The sequence below is a fragment of the Myotis myotis genome, unplaced genomic scaffold (genome assembly GCF_014108235.1).
Source record: "Myotis myotis isolate mMyoMyo1 unplaced genomic scaffold, mMyoMyo1.p scaffold_m19_p_3, whole genome shotgun sequence".
NCBI lineage: Eukaryota > Metazoa > Chordata > Mammalia > Chiroptera > Vespertilionidae > Myotis > Myotis myotis.
Window position 1 is genome coordinate 69,525,181 of NW_023416335.1, and position 21,790 is coordinate 69,546,970.

Below are 21,790 nucleotides of genomic sequence, written 5' to 3' on the forward strand. Positions count from 1 at the left end.
CTACAATGTACCCTTAAACTGGCAGGACACTGGTATCTTGAAGAGTCTCAATCTTCCAAGTGAAGAATGTTACAAAGAGCTGTGTATTCACATATAGCAATCACAAGAAATTTATGACCTAAAGCAAAGAAAGTAAACTGACTTTCTTAAAACTTCTTAGATGTTATACTAAGTGGGCAATATCAGTTCAGTGTAAAGGCTGGCTGGATTTTTTTTAAAACCCTAATCTAGTTTAAGGGCCCAGCTTTAATTTTTAGCTGCTGGCTTGAGTTCATAGCAGCTTTAGAAGACTGCTTGTTCAGCTACAGCTCCATATTCCATCCCAGCTATGGAAAGGCTTCAATTTTGCCAGTTTTGTTTCCACAATATTCAATATCACACTTTAACTGGACAGAAGTTAAGAAGTTCATTATCAGTCTATGCAAGACTGAAGTTCAAAGCAAATCCAATTTTGCTTAAGGGAACATTATAAAGTAACAATTCTTGATATTACATGCCTCCTATGATCCATTTCAAACCATAGAGAATTATATCTTTATGTGTCACTGTTCCAAGGCAAATGTGAACAGCTAAAACATCTTAAAAATGCACCAAGCTTATGAAGTCTCAAACAAAACTTGAATTTTCTGTGCATCCTTTCAAATGGAGTTGTTTCCTGTACACCATTCGTCTTGCAAACTGGTCTCTTTCCTTTCATTTGACCTAGATTGGCTATGAGACCTAGAGAAGGATCAGGACGGCTTATGATCTCTCTTCTAACTCTAGAAAGGGACCTGCTCCGCTACGGGAGAAGCTTCTCCGTCTTGGAAGCTTCTCCCTCTCCCAAGAGGCGGGTGGGCCTTGATTTCGACTTCTCCTTTCGCCATCTGACAGTTCCACTCTTACTCGGCAGCCACATAGTGTCCTCCCATCCACGGTAGCTCTCAGCTGCATCTCGGGGATCTTCAAATTCAACAAAAACAAAGCCCGGAGGGTTTCTAGCAACCCCTACACTTTGGAGTAGTCCATAATAGCCAAAGGCTCGTTCCAGTTCAGTCTTGTTACCGTTGTTTCCAAGATTGCCTACATAAACCTTACAATCCAACGGACAGGAATCACAATGCACTTCGAGATCTTGAGTTAGGGATGCTGAAGCTGATGTCCACACACACACCCACCTCCGGCTGCACAGGTCCCCTCACCTCCCTGGCGTCCACGAAATGGCCACTATCATTTTTTGACGGAAAAGAGTTGTGACTTGTTTTTGCTCAATGGCTATTCTTCAAATTTGACTTACTAATTTGCATTAAATAAGGCCCTCTACATAGTAAAATACTTTGCATTATACCTAAACAATGTTCAGGATTTTACTAAAAATTAAAAACAAAAGCAGGATACATAAAATGCCATACTAGAGAAGTGACTAGTATAAAAAAAAAATTACAGAAAAAAAAAAAATATCCCAGCCTGTGTGGTTCAGTTGTTCAGTGTCAAACTATGAGCCAGGACAACAGAGTTCCATTGCTGGTCGGAGCACATGCCCAGGTTGCCCGCTGGATCCCCAGTGGGGGACATGCAGGATGCAGCTGATCAATTATTCTCTCTCATCATTGATGTTTCTATCTTCCTCTCCATCTCCCTTTCTCTCTGAAATCAATAAAAGTATATTAAATAATAATAATAACCCTATATATGCAATATACATACTCATCCACAATAAGATATAGTCTATATGTATATATATTCTTATAAAAAATGAGTTATACAATTAGAATTACTAGAATTTTCTCACACAATTATCATGTGAAGTTAAGTATTTCTCCAAAATTTGGTTTTTAAGTAAGTACATTATTCATTTTATTTATTTTTATATTTATTTTTATCATTGGCATTGTTTATGTTAGATTATTCTTTAAGTGAAGGAAGTACAAACATATCAATCTTTTGTGAAAATAGCTAGAATTCTATGACATTTTTGTCCAGAAGCATTTCTAAGAGTCAATATCCAAGTAGTATTGCTTAGAGTGTGTTATTTCTGCTACACTTAACCTTCCTTCTTTCAATATTTCCTTCCTTCCTTCCTTTATTCTTATTTTTTTTAACCCTTTCTCAAGGATATTTTTCCATTGAATTTTAGAGTGGAAGAGAGAGGGAAGGACTGAGAGAAATATTGATGTGAGAGAAATACATCAATTGGTGGCCTCCTACACATGCCCCAACCAGGACCCCGGCAGGGAGGATCCTGCAACCGAGGTATATGCCCTTGACTGGAATCGAACCTCGGACCCTTCAGTCTGCAGGCCAACGCTCTATCCACTGAGCCAAACCAGCTAGGGCTCCTTTATTCTTTCTATCTTTCCTCCCTCCCTCCCTCCCTCCCTCCTTCCCTCCTTTCCTTCCTTCCTTCCTTTCTTCCTTCCTTCCTTCCTTCCTTCCTTCCTTCCTTCCTTCCTTCCTTCCTTCCTTCCTTCCTTCTCCGTTTCTTCCTTTCTTTCTCCTTTCTTTCTTTCTTTCTTTCTTTCTTTCTTTCTTTCTTTCTTTCTTTCTTTCTTTCTTTCTTTCTTTCTTTCTTCTTTCTCTCTCTCTTTCTTTCTTCTTTCTTTCTCTCTCTTTCTTTCTTTTCTTCATTTCTTCTCTGTATTCAATAATCATGTCCATGTATAAGAATCTTTTCTGATAGCACATATGTACATAGCTAAATATAATAAAATTGAGCAATTTTTCAAAATCATGACATAATAATCACAGAATAATTAAATATTTCAGTATAATTTTTTTTTAAATTATATTTTATTGATTTTTCACAGAGAGGAAGGGAGAGAGATAGAGAGAGTTAGAAACATCGATGAGAGAGAAACATTGATCAGCTGCCTCCTGCACATCCCCCACCGGGGATGTGCCCGCAACCCAGGTACATGCCCCTGACCGGAATCGAACCCGGGACCTCGCAGTCCGCAGGCTGACGCTCTATCCACTGAGCCAAACCGGTCTCAGTGATTTCAGTATAATTTTGTTGATGTGTAAAGTGGACCTATGTAATATATTTTTCCCATAAGTTATGGATTGATGCTGGCATTTTCTGTAATTGGCTTAGGTTCTATTGCATTGAAGAAGCAAAATAATTTAAAATAATTTAGGTCATGGAGATTTTTTATAGTGAGATGTGATTTCATTTTTTTGGAGGAAAATAGATTTATCTAAAATAATATTTCTATGAGATACAAAGACCTTTATAATGTGAAAAAGTTATATGAGTTTACTAACTTTATCTATCTATCTATTTATTTAGTTATTTATTTATATTTTAATCCTCACCAGAGGATATGCTTATTGATTTCAGAGAGAGAGAGAGAGAGAGAGAGAGAGAGAGAGAGACATCTATGTAAGAGAGAAACATGAAACATCTATTGGTGGCCTTCCGTACATGCCCTGCCAGCTGGGGATGGAACCCTCAACCTAGTTATGTGTCTTGACTGGGAACTGAACCAGAAATTTTTTTGGTGTACCTGATAACGCTCCAACCAACTGATACACTCAGGCAGGTCAATGAATTCACTAATTTTAGAAGAAAATAGCACATAATCCTATAACAAAATCTATCTTTTGAGTATTGGTGAGTGATGTGAAGACTCGTTGCTGATCATTTATATTGTTCTGTTGTTTATTTAACACCTGAGGGAATTTATAAATGAGAAACTCTTGAAGAAATTAAGTTTTCAGGATGTGCACTTCAAATTAAGTGATGTTTGACAAATACTTGTGCACTTTATTAGATATGGCTGCAGTGAATCAACAAAAGCAATCTGTTGATGATATATGAGAAATATTTTCAGTACTTTTTATGAAAAGTACCTTCTCTAAAAATTACATATTTAAGTTAAGCTGTCCTGCTGTGCTATCCTTTTGAAGAATTGAATTGATACAATAACCTGAAGACTAATGTTAGAAACTCTACAATTATTTGTACAGGGAATTAAAGAATGTAAAATAAAGGCTTCTAAGAATCACTTCTAATCATATTGATACAATTATTCTTAGTCCCATACATTTTTGTCCTTCTAAATTGTACTGGAAAGGAGTAGTAAAGCTCATATGGGTCACGAAGTTCAGAATGTCACAATATGAAAAATGCACACATGTATGTAAAGAAAAATTATGAGGGAGAGATAGCTTTGAAAAAAGGTAGACCATTTTTTTTAAATTAAATGTATTGGAGTTACATTGGTTAATGGGATAGACCATTAAATTTTGATGTAAGACTAAAATGTAAATTTGGAATACAAGAGAAAATATTTCATTTGTGCTAAATACTAGTACAATTTCAGCCTTGCATCAGAGCAATCCTATCTAATAAAAGAGTAATATGCAAATTAACCATCACTCCCTCACTCCCTCACTCCTTCGCAAAGATTGTGCCGGCCACAGAGCTGGAGTGAGCAGGAGGCTTGGGTTGCCCCTGGCGATGGAGGAAGCCAAGCTTCCCGCCTGCCCTGGCTGGCCCTGAGCTCCATTCAAGGCTACAAAGTTTCAATTATTAAAGATAAATAAATTCCAGATACCTGCTTCCAGCCCGCAGACGTGGCCAACATGAAAACGGCCATCAGCCCCTCACCCAGGCTGGTCAGGTACCCCAGTGGGGACCCCCACCCTGAAGGGGGTGTGACCAGCATGCAAACAACCATCAGCCCCTCACCCAGGCTGGCCACACCCCCATGGGGTGAGGGTCCCCACTGGGGGGCTTGCCAAGCCTGCAAACCGCCATCAGCCTCTCACCTAGGCTGGCCAAGCACCCCAGCGGGACCCCTACCCTGATCCAGGACACACTTCAGGGCAAACCAGCCAGCCCCGACCCGTGCACCAGGCCTCTGTCCTATATAATAAAAGGGTAATATGCAAATTGACCCTAACAGCAGAATGACTGGGAATGACTGGTCACTATGACACACACTGACCACCAGGTGGCAGATGCTCAATGCAGGAGATGCCCCCTGGTGGTCAGTGCACTCCCACAGCAGGAGCTCTGCTTAACCCCAAGCCAGGCTAACAGCTGCAAACACAGCAGTGGTGGTGGGAACCTCCTCAGCAGCGCTCAGGATGTCCGACTGCAGCTTAGGCCTGCTCCCAGCTGGCAAGTGGACAACTTCTGAGGGCTCCCGGGCTGCCAGAGGGATGTCTGACTGCCAGTTTAAGCCTGATCCCCTGGGGAGCGGGCCCAAGCCAGCAGGTGGACATCCCCCGAAAGGTCCCAGACTGCGAGAGGGCACAGGCCGAGCTGAGGGACTCCCCCCAACCTGAGTGCACAAATTTTTGTGCACTGGAACTCTAGTTAATAATAAACAAAATTGGTCACACAGTTGCAACACACTACTTTTATAAAGAGGTGGGTTACAGGTAAACTGAGAGGATGAGCAGAAGGCCTTTCAATCCAGTTAGGTCATTTTTATTAGATTCTAAAAATAATGGAAATTAGTAAAATGAACAGAAGAATAATATTAATAAATTGTCATTTGGAAAGATAAATCATGCAGCAAAGTATGCGCCATGTAAGGGCAATAATAGAAACTGAGAGACTAGGTAATAAGAGGTAATGTTAATTTCAGATAGAATATACATTCAAATAATGTATTAAAAATGACAAAGAATGCATATATATATATATATATAGAGAGAGAGAGAGAGAGAGAGAGAGAGAGAGAGAGAGAAAGAGAGAGAAATAATTTCATATTTTGTTTAAATAAGATAAAAGGTGGATTTAAAATGTTTTACATAGTCATGGCTAAGGGCATTAGGTAGAATAAAAATATGAAACATTGTTTTAGTTAACATAGAAGAGATATATATGAAGCAGGTAAATAAAAACACTAAATTATCAACAAATTATAGTTGTGATATCTGTGGTATATTCAAATGAGCTGTAGTATATCTGGGTTTTAAGCTTTAAAAAAGACTGTACTGGGGATAGTAGTTTAAAATTCTATTATCCTAATATGTTTTATGAAAGTTAATATCTTTAATATATAAATTACTCATACAAATTGAAGATAAAATTATTAAGGTCAATTAGGCAAAAATCCCAAAAAGTATGCAGATAATCATCAGAAAAATACAAATAATAAACAATGATATGAACAAATGCTTATATAGCACTTCCTATATGCCAGGCCCTTTTTAAAAACAGTTTTAAAAACAGGGGCCGTCACATCCAAAACAACTGAACAGACGACCCAACAGGCTGCATGGGGCGACCAGGCCTGCAGGGGGGTTAGTGAGGGGCAACCAGGCTGGCAGAGGGGGCCAGTGCGGGAAGACCAGGCCAGCAAGGGGTGCAGTTGGAGTGACTAGGCCAGCAGGGGGAGCTGTGAGGGGTGTCCAAGCTGGCAGGGGTGGCAGTTGGGGCAACCAGGCCAGCAGGGGATGCAGTTGGTGGCAACCAGGCTGGCAGGGGGGCAGTAAGGAGTGACCAGGCTGGTGAGGGGGCAGTTAGGGGCAACTAGGTCAGCAGAGGGGGCAGTAAGAGGCTACCTTGCTGGCTGGAAGGAGCAGTTAGGGACAACCAGCCTGGCAGAAGGGGCAGTTGGGGGCGACCAGGCTGGCAGTGGGGGCAGTTAAGGGTGATCAGTTCAGCTGGCAGAGGCAGTTAGGGGTGATCAGGCTGGCAGGGGGAGCAGTTTGGGACAATCAGGCAGGCAGGCAGGTGAGCAGTTAGGAGCCAGTGGTCCTAGATTGTGAGGGGGATGTCCAACCGCCGGTTTAGGCCCGGGCCTAAACTGATGGTCGGACATCTTCCGAGGGGTCCAAGATTGAAGAGGGTGCAACCTGGGCTGAGGGGATCTCCCCCCATGCATGAATTTCATGCGCCAGGACTCTAGTAGAGACACAATTGATATACAAAAAACTACACTTATTTAATTGATTTGGAAATTTACAAACACCCATAATACCCTTACCACAAGCAAAATAGTAGACATATCCAATACCAACCAGAATTTTCTTATGACTCTTTGTTTTTGCTTTTTTTGTTGTTGTTTTACCTTTTTAGTTTGTTGTTGTTTTTTTTTGGGGGGGGGGGCAGCGGGGTTGCTTTTTTATAGCTCTTAACATGAGATCTATCCTCAGCATATTCTGATGTGCACAATGCTGTATTGTTCACTATAGGCACTTATTTATGTTCAGCAGATGTCTATAATTTATTCATCTAGCATAACAGAAACTTAATACCCATTGAAAGACTCTCCATTTCCCCACCCCCATTTACCCACAACCACTATTATGTTCTTTGATTTCAGCTATTTTTAGATGTCTTATAAAAGTGGAATATCATGTAGTCCATCAGTGACTGGCTTTTCACTTAGTCCAGATAGCTCCTTTAATATAAAGTTGCCTGGGGACAAGACACAGGATGTAAAGAAAATGGAACCTTAGAGAAAATCTAGTACTAATGAAAACATACACTTGATGAGGAAGAAAATGAATCATACTTAAGAAAATGAGATTGAACATCCAATAAATAGTTAAGACACAGAATCTGAGAGAGGAAATGACTTTAAAAATGAAGTAGTCAGCGATGTTATAGGCTAAGAACACAAAATGTAAAATTTGAGTAGCATAGCAAGTCAGGATAGCTTTACTGGAGAAGTATAGGAAATTAGTAAGTTCTATGTAGAAGAAGTTGAGTTCCCACAGGGTGACTTTTGGCATTTCTGAGAGTAAAAAAAGCAGCCCTGCATTATTACCATATGAACAAATTATTAAAGGAAAATCACAGGGAGAAACTAAAAATTTCTCAAGAAAACTAGAATTTATGGTGTTCCCAAGAAAAAAATTACCAGATAATATAAAGTATTAGATAACTGACCCTTTCACTACAAATGTTCTGTGGTTTTGATAGAAGTTCACACTTATGTAGAACTTAATCACAGACATTCTTCTGATCATTTAACATATAATAGCTCATCCTGTCCTCATAATATCCAAAGTATAGGTAATATTCTTATGATATTCTTAAAGAGGAAATTAAGACACAGTGTGGTTAAGTAAATGGCCTAAAATCCCATAGCTATAAAGAAGAGTCAGGATTTTGAACTGCTACACTTAGTTACTAAGTGTATATTCTTTTTCTTTTAAAAAAATATATTTTATTAATTTTTTTACAGAGAGGAAGGGAGAGGGATAGAGAGTTAGAAACATCAATCAGCTGCCTCCTACACACCTCTTACTGGGGATATGCCTGCAACCAATGTACATGCCCTTGACTGGAATCGAGTCTGGGACCTTTCAGTCCGCAGGCTGATGCTCTATCCCAGTGATGGTGAACCTATGACAAGCATGTCAGAGGTGACACGCGAACTTATTTTTTTGGTTGATTTTTCTTTGTTAAATGGCATTGAAATATCCTATCTAATAATAGAGAAACATGGTAATTAACCATAACTTCGCTACCTTTCCCATTGACTAATCAGTGAGATATGCAAATTAACTGCCAGCCAAGATGGCGGCTGGCAGCCAGGCAGCTGAAGCGAACATGAGGCTTGCTTGCTCCAGTGAAGGAGGAAGCCAAGGTTCCCCGCCTGCTCCAGCCCAGCTCTGAGCTCCGGATGCAGCAATGTTGCAATTATAGAACCTAAACAAACCCCAGGTACCTGCTTTCAGCCAGTGTGGCCTCAGAGCTTAGAGCGGCCAGTGATGGCAACAAAGTTTCAATTATAGAATCTAAACAAACCCAGATACCTGCTTTCAGCTGGCAACAGCCTCAGAGCTAGAGCCGGCTCTCAGCTCCAGTGACAGCCATAGAAGGTAAATAAATCCCAGAATAAAAAAAAAAAAGAAAAAAGGAGAGGCTGGGAGCTTCAGTCACCCACCAGCCTGAAAACAGCCCTCAGCCCTTCACCCAGACTGGCCAGGCACCCCAGTGGGGACCCCCACCCTGATAGGGTGTGACCAGCTGCAAACAGCCATCAGCCCCTCAGCCAGGCTGGCCAGGTACCCAAGAAGGACCCCCACCCTGATCTGGGACACCCTTCAGGCAAACCAGCCAGCCCCTACCCATACACCAGGCCTCTATCCTATATAGTAAGTGGGTAATATGCAAGCTGACCCTAACAGCAGAAGGACTGGGAATGACTGATCACTATGACCCACACTGACCACCAGGGGGCAGATGCTCAATGCAGAAGCTGCCCTCTGGTGGTCAGGGTGCTCTCACATGGGAGGAGCTCTGCTCAGCCACAAGCCAGGCTGATGGCGGCCAGTATAGTGGTGGTGGTGGGAGCCTCTCCTGCCTCCTCAGCAGAGCTAAGGATGTCTGACTGCAGTTTAGACCTGCTCCCCGCTGGCAAGTGGACATCCCCCGAGGGCTGCCGGGCTGCCAGAGGGATGTCTGATTGCCATCTTAGGCCCAATCCCTTGGGCAGCGGGCCTAAGCCAGCAGGTGGTCATCCCCTGAGGGGTCCCAGACTGCGAGAGGGCACCGAGTGCACAAATTTTTGTGCACCAGGCCTCTAGTATAAAATAAATATCAAAAATATAAGTCTTTGTTTTACTATGGTTGCAAATATCAAAAAATTTCTATATGTGACAAAGCACCAGAGTTAAGTTAGGGTTTTTCAAAATGCTGACACGCCAAGCTCAAAAAGTTCGCCATCACTGCTGAGTCTATCCACTGAGCCAAACTGGTTAGGGGTAAGTGTATATTCTTAACAACTACATAGTACTGTGTTTGGGTGCAATTTGTTACTCTAATACTGGACTTCAACATTATGTTTGGGGTGTGTGTGTGTGTGTGTGTGTGTGTGTGTGTGTGTGTGTGTGAGACCTTTCTTAGTGATCATCAATAATATTAATTAAATGTGAGGAGCTAGCATCAAATAAATTTGAACGGCCTATGTATGAAAAACTGTGGTGAGAATAATGGAAGTGAGGGAAAGATGCTTAGACATTTCTCTTATGCACTTTAATAAAATATTTATCAAAACATAAACAAATGCACACCTACTAAATTGCCTACTATGAAGAGTTCATCTATGACATAGGACAATAGTATCAATTGTATAATTTAGATCATTTTGATATGAAAAATTAAAAAAATAAGCTGTTAGAGATACTGAATAATTTTTTTTTTTAATTTTTTTTACATTAAGTGGGACATCCATTATTGGTTCTATACTTATTGTCTTGAAGTTCCTCAGGATCAGTAAGAGATAACAGGAAACTGGGGAAATTTTGGCCAATAAATCACTGGGTAGCACTGTTTATGCAGTCAATTGTGTTTAAACAGAGAACACAACTTTCTAAGACATTTAATTAGATCTGAGACACATTTTAAAAGAGGCGTAAAGAAAAAAAAAAAAAAAGGCATCCATAGTTGTGAAATGTATTTGACTTGAAGAGTGGCTTCTCCAAAGTAAAGGGCAAACATTATAAATTGCACATGAATGAAAGAAAATTATATAGCAGATGTTAATATAATATCAATATACTTTAACCATATTCATTAAAATAAGCAGGAATGTAATTGGAAAGTGCAAACCCAATTAACCTGCTTAACCTGCTTATTTAGATTATAAGTTTCTAGCATACCTTCCATACAATTCCAGTATCATGGAACTATTTGAATTCAAATGAATTTAAGACAAATTAAAAAGTAAAATATGTAGGTCTGAAGATAAAAATAAAGCAATATTAGATTAAAGTAGACTAAATTCCAAGGTTAATATTCAGTGTTAGAAAATATATTTACTCCATCCCATACTTAAAAGCATTTGTTATACATTAAAAATAGAAAATGTTCACATACTATGAGCTTATAGGCCTGAAGCATGCACTGTGCCATCCTTAATAAACTTCTTTTGCAAACCAAAGTGATATAGTTATATTTAAAGCACTAAAAGCCCCCTGTAAGCATGGTTGCATAAAGAGGCAGTGAGATGGAGAGCAGAGATTTGGGTCTCTTTCCTTTTTGAAGACAAGTATCATTTCATTTTGAAAGAAATTGAGAAACAAGTTTAGTGAAAATTGAAAACATACTCTAAAGGTGTGGATGGAATGAAATATTTATATTTTGCAAATATATTAATAGGGATTGTAATTTTATTTAAATTCAATATTTAACCCATTCTAGTTTGTGTATGACTTCAGCTCTACCTCCTGCTATGGTCAAGGGCAATATGAAAACTCAATGAAAACTAGCCATTTATTCCACTCTGAAACCATTTAATGTTTCTGAAAGAGAAATGATATCCACTTAACATGATATAAAAACTGAGCAACACACACAATAAAACAAAATTATTACTTGGGAGACAGCAGAAAATTGTTAGAAGATCATCTCTTCCTGTTATTACTGGTAATTCATCATTACTCATCTATTTGTTCAAAACATTGAAGACACCTTGAATTTCCTCCTGCTTACCAATCTTGCAAGTGTTTTTATTTAAAATCACAACTGAATTTTTACTAAGATTTTATCTCACAAGAGCATGTAATTTATATATAGAAAAGTGTTTTATATATTTCTTCTTTCCTTTAACTTGCAATCTCAAAAAGTATCATCAATAGAAAACCATTGTAAGAATAACTACAGATAAAATACAAACTTTAGGACTTCTGCCCCCAAATGAAGAGAATTTTAAGGACTCTGCAGTAAGTCTTAAAAACACATTTCCATTATTATTAATGATAACCACATGTTTGATGAAAAGTAAAAGTCCTTTAAAATACATTTCTTTTTCAATTTATTTTCATTTTTTAAAAATATTTTTTGATTGATTTCAGAGAGGAAAGGAGAGGGGAGAGAGATAGAATCATGGGGACCAAACCCTCACCCCAGTCATATGCCCTGACTGGGTATTGAACTGTGACATCCTGGCTCATAGGTAGACGCTCAACCCTAGAGCCACACTGGCTGGGTTAAATACATTTCTTTTATTAGAAATATTAAATATTTTATTCTCTCAGCAGTTTTTATAAGCTTACAACCCTATAAATGGAAGCAATACCAAAGAAGAGTTTATGGCATTTTTTACTTATGCATCTAAATATTAAAATTAGTTAATAGTGTGATAATTAATAATTGCAAGTTATCCCAATTGATTCTTATGGATTAATATTATTTACTCCAGTTATGTCAACAGAATGAACAATATTTTTCTATTATCTGTAATTTTTAAAATGCTGACACTTCTCTTGAAAGAAAAATGAGACTCCTTGGTTTATTTAAGAATGAATTGAGTATTAGTCTCTCGGAATTGAAAATGTTCACCAAAAAACATGGCAGTTCAAATGGATTTAGTTCTATTTGGATAGAACTGTTGTCTATCTTCAGACAATAGTTAAAAATCTCTTAATAGTACTTATTTTTCTATAATACTAAACTTGATTGACCTATTAAATAATACAAACAGAATTTATTTGAAGCATGCAAGGCTCTGTTCAACTAGTGTTATCTTCTCCTTTATTTTCCACCATAGGCAAATAATGTAGCTGTGAATTCCCAGAAAGAAACAAATCCAGTAAATATTTCAGGAATAACACAGCATACAGAATAACCTCTGTCTTTGTAACATAAACCATTTGCTACATATACTCTTCTCTGCACATAGGGGTCAAATGCAATAGTTAAGCCAGAGGCCTTATCTGATTCATACACTATGTGAATGATTTCTGACTACATTATGACCAAATGCAACACTATGAGATATGCTTAAAAGGCAAAGTGGCAGAAACTATCTTCTATATTCAAACATTGTTAATGTGGTTCTTTCAGAAAGCAAAAAAAGCAAACTAAAAATATGCATAAATATAAATTTATAACACAGCATGAATACTGAAATATCTTTCTAATATAATTTTTGTTTCCTTAGTCATTTAAACTTTTACTGTTGAATCAGTAAACCTTAAATATTTACAGAAAGAAGGAGGAGGGGCTCTAACCAGTTTGGCTCAGTGGATAGAGTGTCGGCCTGCGGACTAAAGGGTCCCCGGTTCGATTTTGGTTAAGAGCATGTACCTTGATGGCGGCCACATACCCAGTAGGGAGTGTGCATGAGGCAGCTGATCAGTGTTTCTCTCTCATCGATGTTTCTAACTCTCTATCCCTCTCCCTTCCTCTCTGTAAAAAAAATCAATAAAAGATATTGAAAGAAAGAAAGAAAGAAAGAAAGAAAGAAAGAAAGAAAGAAAGAGGGGCAAAATAAAGGAGTTGACATTGTCACCTTCATTATTGTTATTGTTAGTGCCTGAGAAAAATAATTGAAAATGAATTTCTCATGAGACTAACACTTATTTTTACTTTTAAAGATTAAAAACACAGACTTGAATATTCAACCTTTGGATGAAACAAAATTTCAAAACTTAGGCAACAAGAACAAAAAATAAATATTGTCAGGCTTTTGATAGATACTCTAATTTGATTCTGTGTTTAGAAAATAGGTGATCAATTTTAATAAAACATTTTAAAATATTGTAACATATATGATAGTAAATGCTTAGGTATTTATTCAACTAATATTTATTTAAAATAATCTACTTAAAAACACTTTTAACACAAGAGGCCAAGCTGCCAGTGTTACCTCCAAATGTTTTTGTTAAAGTAAAAAATTGGAGAAAAAACCAAGATGGCGGCATAGGTTAATGCCGGAGATTGCTGCCTCAAACAACCAATTCAAGGGTACACCTAAAAGACGGAACAAACATCATCCAGAACCACAGGAAGGCTGGCTGAGTGAAAATTCTGCAACTAGAAGGAAAGAGAATATCATACCCAGACTCAGAGGAGGCGCAGTGCTGAAGTGAAATACTCACGTGCGGAGTGCGCGTGCGGAGTGGGCTGGCGGTGGAGGGCGCGGTTGTTGTTTTCAATCGGGAGGGAGTCTCAGGCTCTGAGTTCCAGATCCGGGCGAGTCTCTAGGGACCCAGACTCAAACAGGAGAAGCGGGACTGTCTGGCTTCAGTCGGAACTCGAAGGCAGCTTTCTCTCCGAGGTTTGCAGCGGTTGCTGGGACTCTGTGAGGCAGAGCACCTAGGGACGGAACTGAGAGCAGCCATAACTGCTCACTCCGCCCGCCCTGTTGATCCCATGCGACCCGCGCCGCCCAAGCCCTGCACAGAGCCATTTGCCAGATAGCCTCAGGAAAAGGCTAGATTAGCACCTCCCCAGAGGACAGAAGTTTTCCCACTGCAGACACAGCTGACTCTCATAGCCAGTTGGCCTGGAGGTCAAATCCCCCCAGTATTAACTATAACAATCAAGGCTTAACTACAACAAGACTGCGCACAAAGACCACTAGGGGGTGCACCAAGAAAGCATAAAAAAAAATGGGGAGACAAAGAAACAGGACAAAATTGTCAATGGAAGATATAGAGTTCAGAACCACACTTTTAAGGTCTCTCAAGAACTGTCTAGAAGCTGCCGATAAACTTAATGAGATCTACAAGAAATCTAATGAGACCCTCGATGTTATGATAAAGAACCAACTAGAAATTAAGCATACACAGACTGAAATAAAGAATACTATACAGACTCCCAACAGGAGACCAGAGGAGCGCAAGAATCAAGTCAAAGATTTGAAATGCGAAGAAGCAAAAAACACCCAACCGGAAAAGCAAAATGAAAAAAGAATCCGAAAATAGGAAGATAGTGTAAGGAGCCTCTGGGACAGCTTCAAGCGTACCAACATCAGAATTATAGGGGTGCCAGAAGATGAGAGAGAGCAAGATATTGAAAACCTATTTGAAGAAATAATGACAGAAAACTTCCCCTACCTGGTGAAAGAAATAGACTTACAGGTCCAGGAAGCGCAGAGAACCCCAAACAAAAGGAATCCAAAGAGGACCACACCAAGACACATCATAATTAAAATGCCAAGAGCAAAAGACAAAGAGAAAATCCTAAAAGCAGCAAGAGAAAGAAACTCAGTTATCTACAAGGGAATACCCATACGACTGTCAGCTGATTTCTCAACAGAAACTTTGCAGGCCAGAAGGGAATGGCAAGAAATATTCAAAGTGATGGATACCAAGAACCTACAACCAAGATTACTTTATCCAGCAAAGCTATCATTCAGAACTGAAGGTCAGATAAAGAGCTTCACAGATAAGGAAAAGCTAAAGGAGTTCATCACCACCAAACCAGGATTATATGAAATGCTGAAAGGTATCCTTTAAGAAGAGGAAGAAGAAAAAGGTAAAAATACAAATTATGAACAACAAACATGCATCTATCAACAAGTGAATCTAAGAATCAAGTGAACAAATAATCTGGTGATCATAATAGAATCAGGGACATAGAAAGGGAATGGACTGACTATTCTTGGGGGGGAAAGGGGTGTGGGAGATGCGGGAAGAGACTGGACAAAAATCGTGCACCTATGGATGAGGACAGTGGGTGGGGAGTGAGGGCGGAGGGTGGGGTGGGAACTGGGAGGAGGGGAGTTATGGGGGGAAAAAAGAGGAACAAATGTAATAATCTGAACAATAAATATTTAATTTTAAAAAAAAGTAAAAAATTGGAAAATGCGAACTTTAATGACAGATATAAACAATAATCTCCAAATCACAGACAAAAGACATCAATACTTAAACTTTACAATGTGAGTCTATAATTGAATTTTAAACAGTTTCAATAACATAATGATAATACCTTGTTTTATTATATAAGTGACAGCAAAAACCAATGAAAATGATAAATATTATATAATCTTTATAGTGGACCTCATGCTTCATGTAAATTGATATCGAAACTGCTTTCCAATGCAAAGGAAATGTTCTTTCAGACCACTAAATGAGAGGATAATAAAAGTTTTTGTATAACTCATTATTTTAGAGAAAAAGAAAGCTACACATGTACCTTAACAGATAAAAAATAGTGCATAACTAGAAATGTGTGTCCTCTGGAATATTAGAAATAGTTTATAAGTGCCTAATTGTATGTAAATAATCTAAATGCTAGACATCTAATTATTTATTTGTGCTTTTTTCCCCAGATTTTATGCTCAGTAAGTATTATTTGTTTAATATAGGGTCCAAGTTAAGTTATAAAGGCATTGAGAATCTAGGGTAAGAACTACTATATTTGTTTTCCTCCCCTACTAATATATTTTTTTAAAATTTCTCTATTGATTAAGTTATTACATATGTGTCCTTATCCCCACATTACCCCCCCATCCCCTCCACTAATGCCCTCACCCCCCTGGTGTCTGTGTCCGTTGGTTAGGCTTATATGCATGCATACAAGTCCTTTGGTTGATCTTTCCTCCTTACCCCCACCCTCCCTTACCTTCCCTCTGAGGTTTGATGGTCTGATCGATGTTTTTCCCTACTAATATATTCTTAATCTCTAATCCACTAAAAAAGAAATGTGTGTGTGTGTGTCTGTGTGTGTGTGTGTGTGTGTGTGTGTTTAGAAGCATTTATTCTATAGGGGGTATTATAATCAACCAGCTATTTCAGATCAACAGTAAAGTAAATATTTTTGTAAGTGTCAGTGCTTTCATATATTTTTCTAGTAAATAAAGGAACTTCTTAAAGGTCAAACTGTATATCATACCCTGAAGTAGATAGTTATCCAACCTTTAAGATATATCATAAGAAACTGATAATGAAAACTATGGATTTTAAAAATATTTTAAATAGACAATATAATTAGAAAAGTGTATTTGGTAAAGTATCTCTAACTTTAGAAAGTATGATTCTCTGGATTCTTAGTGGAAGTATGGCTACATTCCGTAATACATAAAGATCTTAAATCCCATGCCATGTAGACAATACTATGCTACATTATCATCAATATCTGCTTATCTTCTCCTATACACTGGCTTAAGGGTACACTACACAAAAATTGGAACTGATTTCTCATGATGTCATATATTCAGAAATTTAAAGTGCATAACAAATTTAGCCCTAGCCTTGATTATACCCACTTAAGTCATACTTACTGAGATATAATACTCATTTAATAAGCTTTTCCTTTTATAATATACTTCTATTCATTGTAACAAATGCTTAGTCATTTAATACCCACTTTAATCAGATATAAAACATTCCCACCATAGCAAATAGCTTTCTTGAGTTCTTTTGCAGTCAAACCCATCCCCCCATCCCTGGTCCCTGGCAAATACTGATCTGATGTCTATTCCTACACTTTTGTTTTTAGGAATAATATGCCTTTGCAATATTTTTGCTGAAGATAAGTTCAAAAAAATCTTAAAGCTACCATGACAAAAGAGTATACAATTTCTCAGATTAGACATTGAGATTCAAAATTCATTTATTATACCCTGAACTTATGGAGAGCCACGACACAGAAAGCTATGAAGAGATAGAAGATTGTAAATGTACTTTGTTATAATGCGTACATCTCTTCTCTGTGGTGATGGCTTTCAAATGTATTATTCAAGTCACTAAACATCTCTATAACTTCCCTTTTATTTTATACAGATAAATTATTTTTTTCCTATTTAAAAATTTGAGTACCAATTTTTTAAGTTGTGTACATTGAAGGTTTCATGGGTTATCTTTCCACACTCTAGTATGACAAGGCTGGAGCATCATATTCTAGGCTCCAAATTCATAGAAATTGTTATCTAATTGGTACATCCTTCTCACATATGATTTAATTGAAAATCATCACTTCTAACAATCCTTAATCATGAAACCTCTGCTCTATCTTGTAGAATAGCTATTTGTGTACTTGTCTCTTTTGCTCACTGCTTTGTAAGCTATTTGATAGCCACAGTAAGAGTTCATCTTTATTTATTCTGCTTTGCTTACAGTAGACAATCATACAGGTTGCATACAGTAGATAATTAGAGCGATTTGTTAATAAAACATAATTATTAGAAATCCTCTTACTTTATTTCCTGTGTTAAAAAGTGTTGTGTTGTTTTTAATTAAAGAAAATAGTAAAAATACTTATTTTTGAGTAAAAATATTTACTTTTATTACTCAAGCTCACTTTCCAAGTAGACTTACTATTTTTGTCTACACTCAATTTTTTAGCTCTGTATAGGAAGTTTCAAATGATTGATGTGATTTAAAGCAATATTAAAAAAGAAAATACATTTTTTAAATGACTGGGCTATAATACTCCTCAAGTTAACAATACCTAAGATACAGCTGTAACCTAAATGTCCAGTAACAGATGAATGAATAAAGAATATGTGGTGTGCACATAAAATGAAATATCATTCAGTCACAAAAAAGAAGGAAATCCAAGCATTTGTAACAATATGGAGGAACCTGGAGGACGTTATACTAAGTGACATGACCCAGACACGGAGGACAAGTACTACATGATACCATCTAGATGAGACATATAAAATAGTAAAACTCCTAAAACCAGAGAGTGGAATAGTGGCTGTCAGGGGCCAGGAGGAGAGAAAACAGGGAAATATTAGGCAAAGGATGCACGATTTTGGTTATGCAAGATGAAAGAGTCCTAGAACTTTATTGTAAAGTATATTACCTATAGTAACAGTATGTTATTACATACCTAAATTTTTCTAAGAGGGGAGGGGGGTCCATATGTTAAATGTTATCACAAAATTATAATAGTAAAATAAATAAGGCAGGAGGAAACATATATTTAGGGGATATATAGTTGTGCTGGTTTCAAAGATACATATTTATCTCCAAACTTATGAAGTTGTATACATGAGTTTATATAGATTTTTGTATGTTAAAAAAAGTGCTAATTATAATTTTATGGCAAAGATTTAGTATCATTTTCTTATTATTAATTTTTAAAAGAAAAATTAAAACAATAATACTCAACTATTATTAGAAATGCCATAATGGTATCAATTAATGTAATTATATATTTACTAAAATGTTTAGCGTATCCTAAATTTTAGCTTCCTGGAAAAACTATTTTACAAAAATTAAAGAATATACATATTCATACATATCACTGTTGTTGCTTTTCTTTAACATTTTGCACCTTATTTTATTATCAATAGGAAACTACAGTGAAATTTCTCTACTTATTAAAGCAGACATTTATGTGGGGAAAATAAAACCTCTAAGTGTGTTAGTGAACTTTATCTTGGAGAGTTACTGATTTAATTGATATAAGTTGCCCTTGCCATTAGTCTAGCTAGCTGAAAGCAAGCTATTTCTGTCTGTATTACTTTTCATTATTGCTTCCTTATAGGAATTCAGTACCTGCTACTCCATATAAATGTGACAAAGTTAAAAAACACAGTATAAAAAGTCGTTCAATTTTCATCTGCTATTTTCCTATCAATGTTAACACATGATGGTATTCTTCCTAACCTTCATAGTTCAAAGACTGCTGTTTCAACTGAAATTTTGAAAAACTACATTTAGATTCTGACTTCAGAAATAGAAGAACATTAATATTGCTTATTTATTTATCTAATGTCCAAGCATCATCACACATACTATAAATCACTTGAATTCCCCTTGCAGTTATTTTTTTGCAGTATACCTAAGTTTATTCATAATTTACTCTGTTCTTCCCAGATGCAGAGTGAAGGAGATGACCAAGCCATTTATCACATAAACAATTAAAACTATCCTTTGGCTGTAAGCTTTTTGAAATCATAAACTGCTGGGACAGAGTGCACTGTCCTTGAATTACTTTCATTGGTAAGTATTAGACAGTATGATGAATTTTTTATAAACCAGACATTTGGAATAGTATCTTCAAAGCTGTTTCAGCTGCTTATTTATCTTTATTATGGCCTAGAAACAGATAGAAAAAATACAATATTAGTACATGTATTACATTAACAACAATTATGGGCATCATTTTTTTCCTTAAAGATGAATGTAATAAAAGTTGGACTTTTACAACAATGCCATCGCTTTCTCCTTGCCCCAATGTGAAAAAGTAATTGCAATGTAAATATGTAACAATGTTAAAAAAGTAATAGTAATATTTTATGTACAAAGGTGAATCCTTATAGGACTAAATGCAATTTTATAATTTGCTTTATCTAGAATAAGTGACTTCCTAAGTATTTCAGAAGACAGATATGGTTAACATCTATAATAATAAAAGTGTAATATGCTAATTAGACCAGACAGATGAACGACTTTCCAGATGTCATTCAGGATGTGGACAAAGTTGCTGTGGCAGGGGCTGACGCAGAGGCGGTTGGGGGTGATCAGGCAGGCAGGTGAGTGGTTAGGGGTAATCAGGCAGGCAGGCAGAGTGGTTAAAGGCGAACAGGCAGGCAGACGAGCGGTTAGGAGCCAGTGGTTCCAGATTGCGAGAGGGTGCAGGCCGAGCTGCGGGACCTAACCCTCCCTCCCTCGGTCACAAATTTCCTGTACCAGGCCTCTAGTCTTATCTAATAAAAGAGAAACATGGTAATTGGCATACGACTGCTACCCTTCCCATTGGCTAATCAGAGAGATATGCAAATTAACTGCCAGCCAAGATGGCGGCCGGCAGCCAGGCAGCTTGAAACTAACATGAGGCTTGCTTGCTTCAGTGACGGAGAAAACCAACGTTCCCCGCCTGCCTTGCTGGCCTCTGAACCTACAGTTTCAAACATTGTAACAAATATAGAAGCTAAACAAAACCCCAGAAACCTACTTTCAGAGAGCCGGGATCTCAGAGCTGGAGTTATACATTGTTTCAATTATAGAACCGAAACAAACCAGATACCTGCTTTCAGCAGCTGAGGCCTAAGAGCTGGAGCCTCAGAGCTAAAGCTGGCCCAGAATAAAAAAAAAAAGAAAAAAAGGAGCACTTGGGAGCTTCCGTCACCTGCCAGCTTGAAAACAGCACTCAGCCCCTCACCCAGACTGGCCAGGCACCCCAGTGGGGACCCCCACCCTGAAGGGTGTGTGACCAGTTGCAAACAGTCCTCATCCCCTCACCCAGGCTGGCCAGGCACCCCAGTGGGGACCCCCACCCTGATCCAGGACACCCTTCAGGGCAAACCAACTGGTCCCCACCCGTGCACCAGGCCTCTATTCTATATAGTAAAAGGGTAATATGCCTCCCAGCACCGGGATCAGCGGAGCCGTGAGGCCTCCCGGCACCGGGATCAGCGTGACAGGGGGCAGCGCCCAAACCCCCTGATCGCCCTGCGGCTCTGTGTGTGACAGGGGGTGGGGCCACAACCTCCCTATCCACCCTGCTCTGTTCGTGACAGGGAAAGGCGCCCCAACCCCCTGATTGGCCCTGTTCTGTGCCTGATGGGGGGAGCTCCCCAACCCCCTGATCGCCCTGCGGCTGTGTGTGTGACAGGGTGTGGCACCCCAACCCTCCCCACCCCCCACGGGCCCTGCTCTGTGTGTGACAGGGTAGAGCCATAACCTCCCCGTCGGCCCTGCCCTGAGTGTGACAGTGGCGCCGCCCCAACCCCCTGAGCAGCCCTGCTCTGTGGGTGATAGAGGGCAGCGCCCCAACCCCCCCCCCCCACGGGCCCTGCTCTGTGTGTGACGGGGTGGAGCTGTAACCTCCCCATCGACCCTGCCCTGAGTGTGACAGGGTGCGGCGCCCCAAACCCCTGATCGACCCTGCTCTGTGTGTGACAGGGTATGGATCCCCAACCCCTGATGGGCCCTGCTCTGTGCATGACAGGGGGCAGCGCCACAATCCCCTGATTGGCCCTGCTCTGTGCGTGACAGGGGGTGGCGCCGCAACCTCCCCATCGACCCTGTCTTGAGTGGGACAGGGGGCGGTGCCCCAAACCTCCAATCGGCCCTACCCTGAGCGTGACTGAGGGTGGCATCGCAACCTCCCTATCTGCCCTGCTCTGTGCATGACAGGGGCAGCGCCCCAAATCCCCAATCAGCCCTGCTCTGAGCCCGACCAGGGGCTGCACCTAGGGATTGGGCC

General features: G+C 39.0%; 1 pseudogene; it reads right to left on the reverse strand.

The window, feature by feature from the left end:
* Nucleotides 1–638: 638 nt before the first annotated feature.
* Nucleotides 639–21,790, reverse strand: part of LOC118650440 — a 32,727-nt pseudogene continuing 11,575 nt past the window's right edge.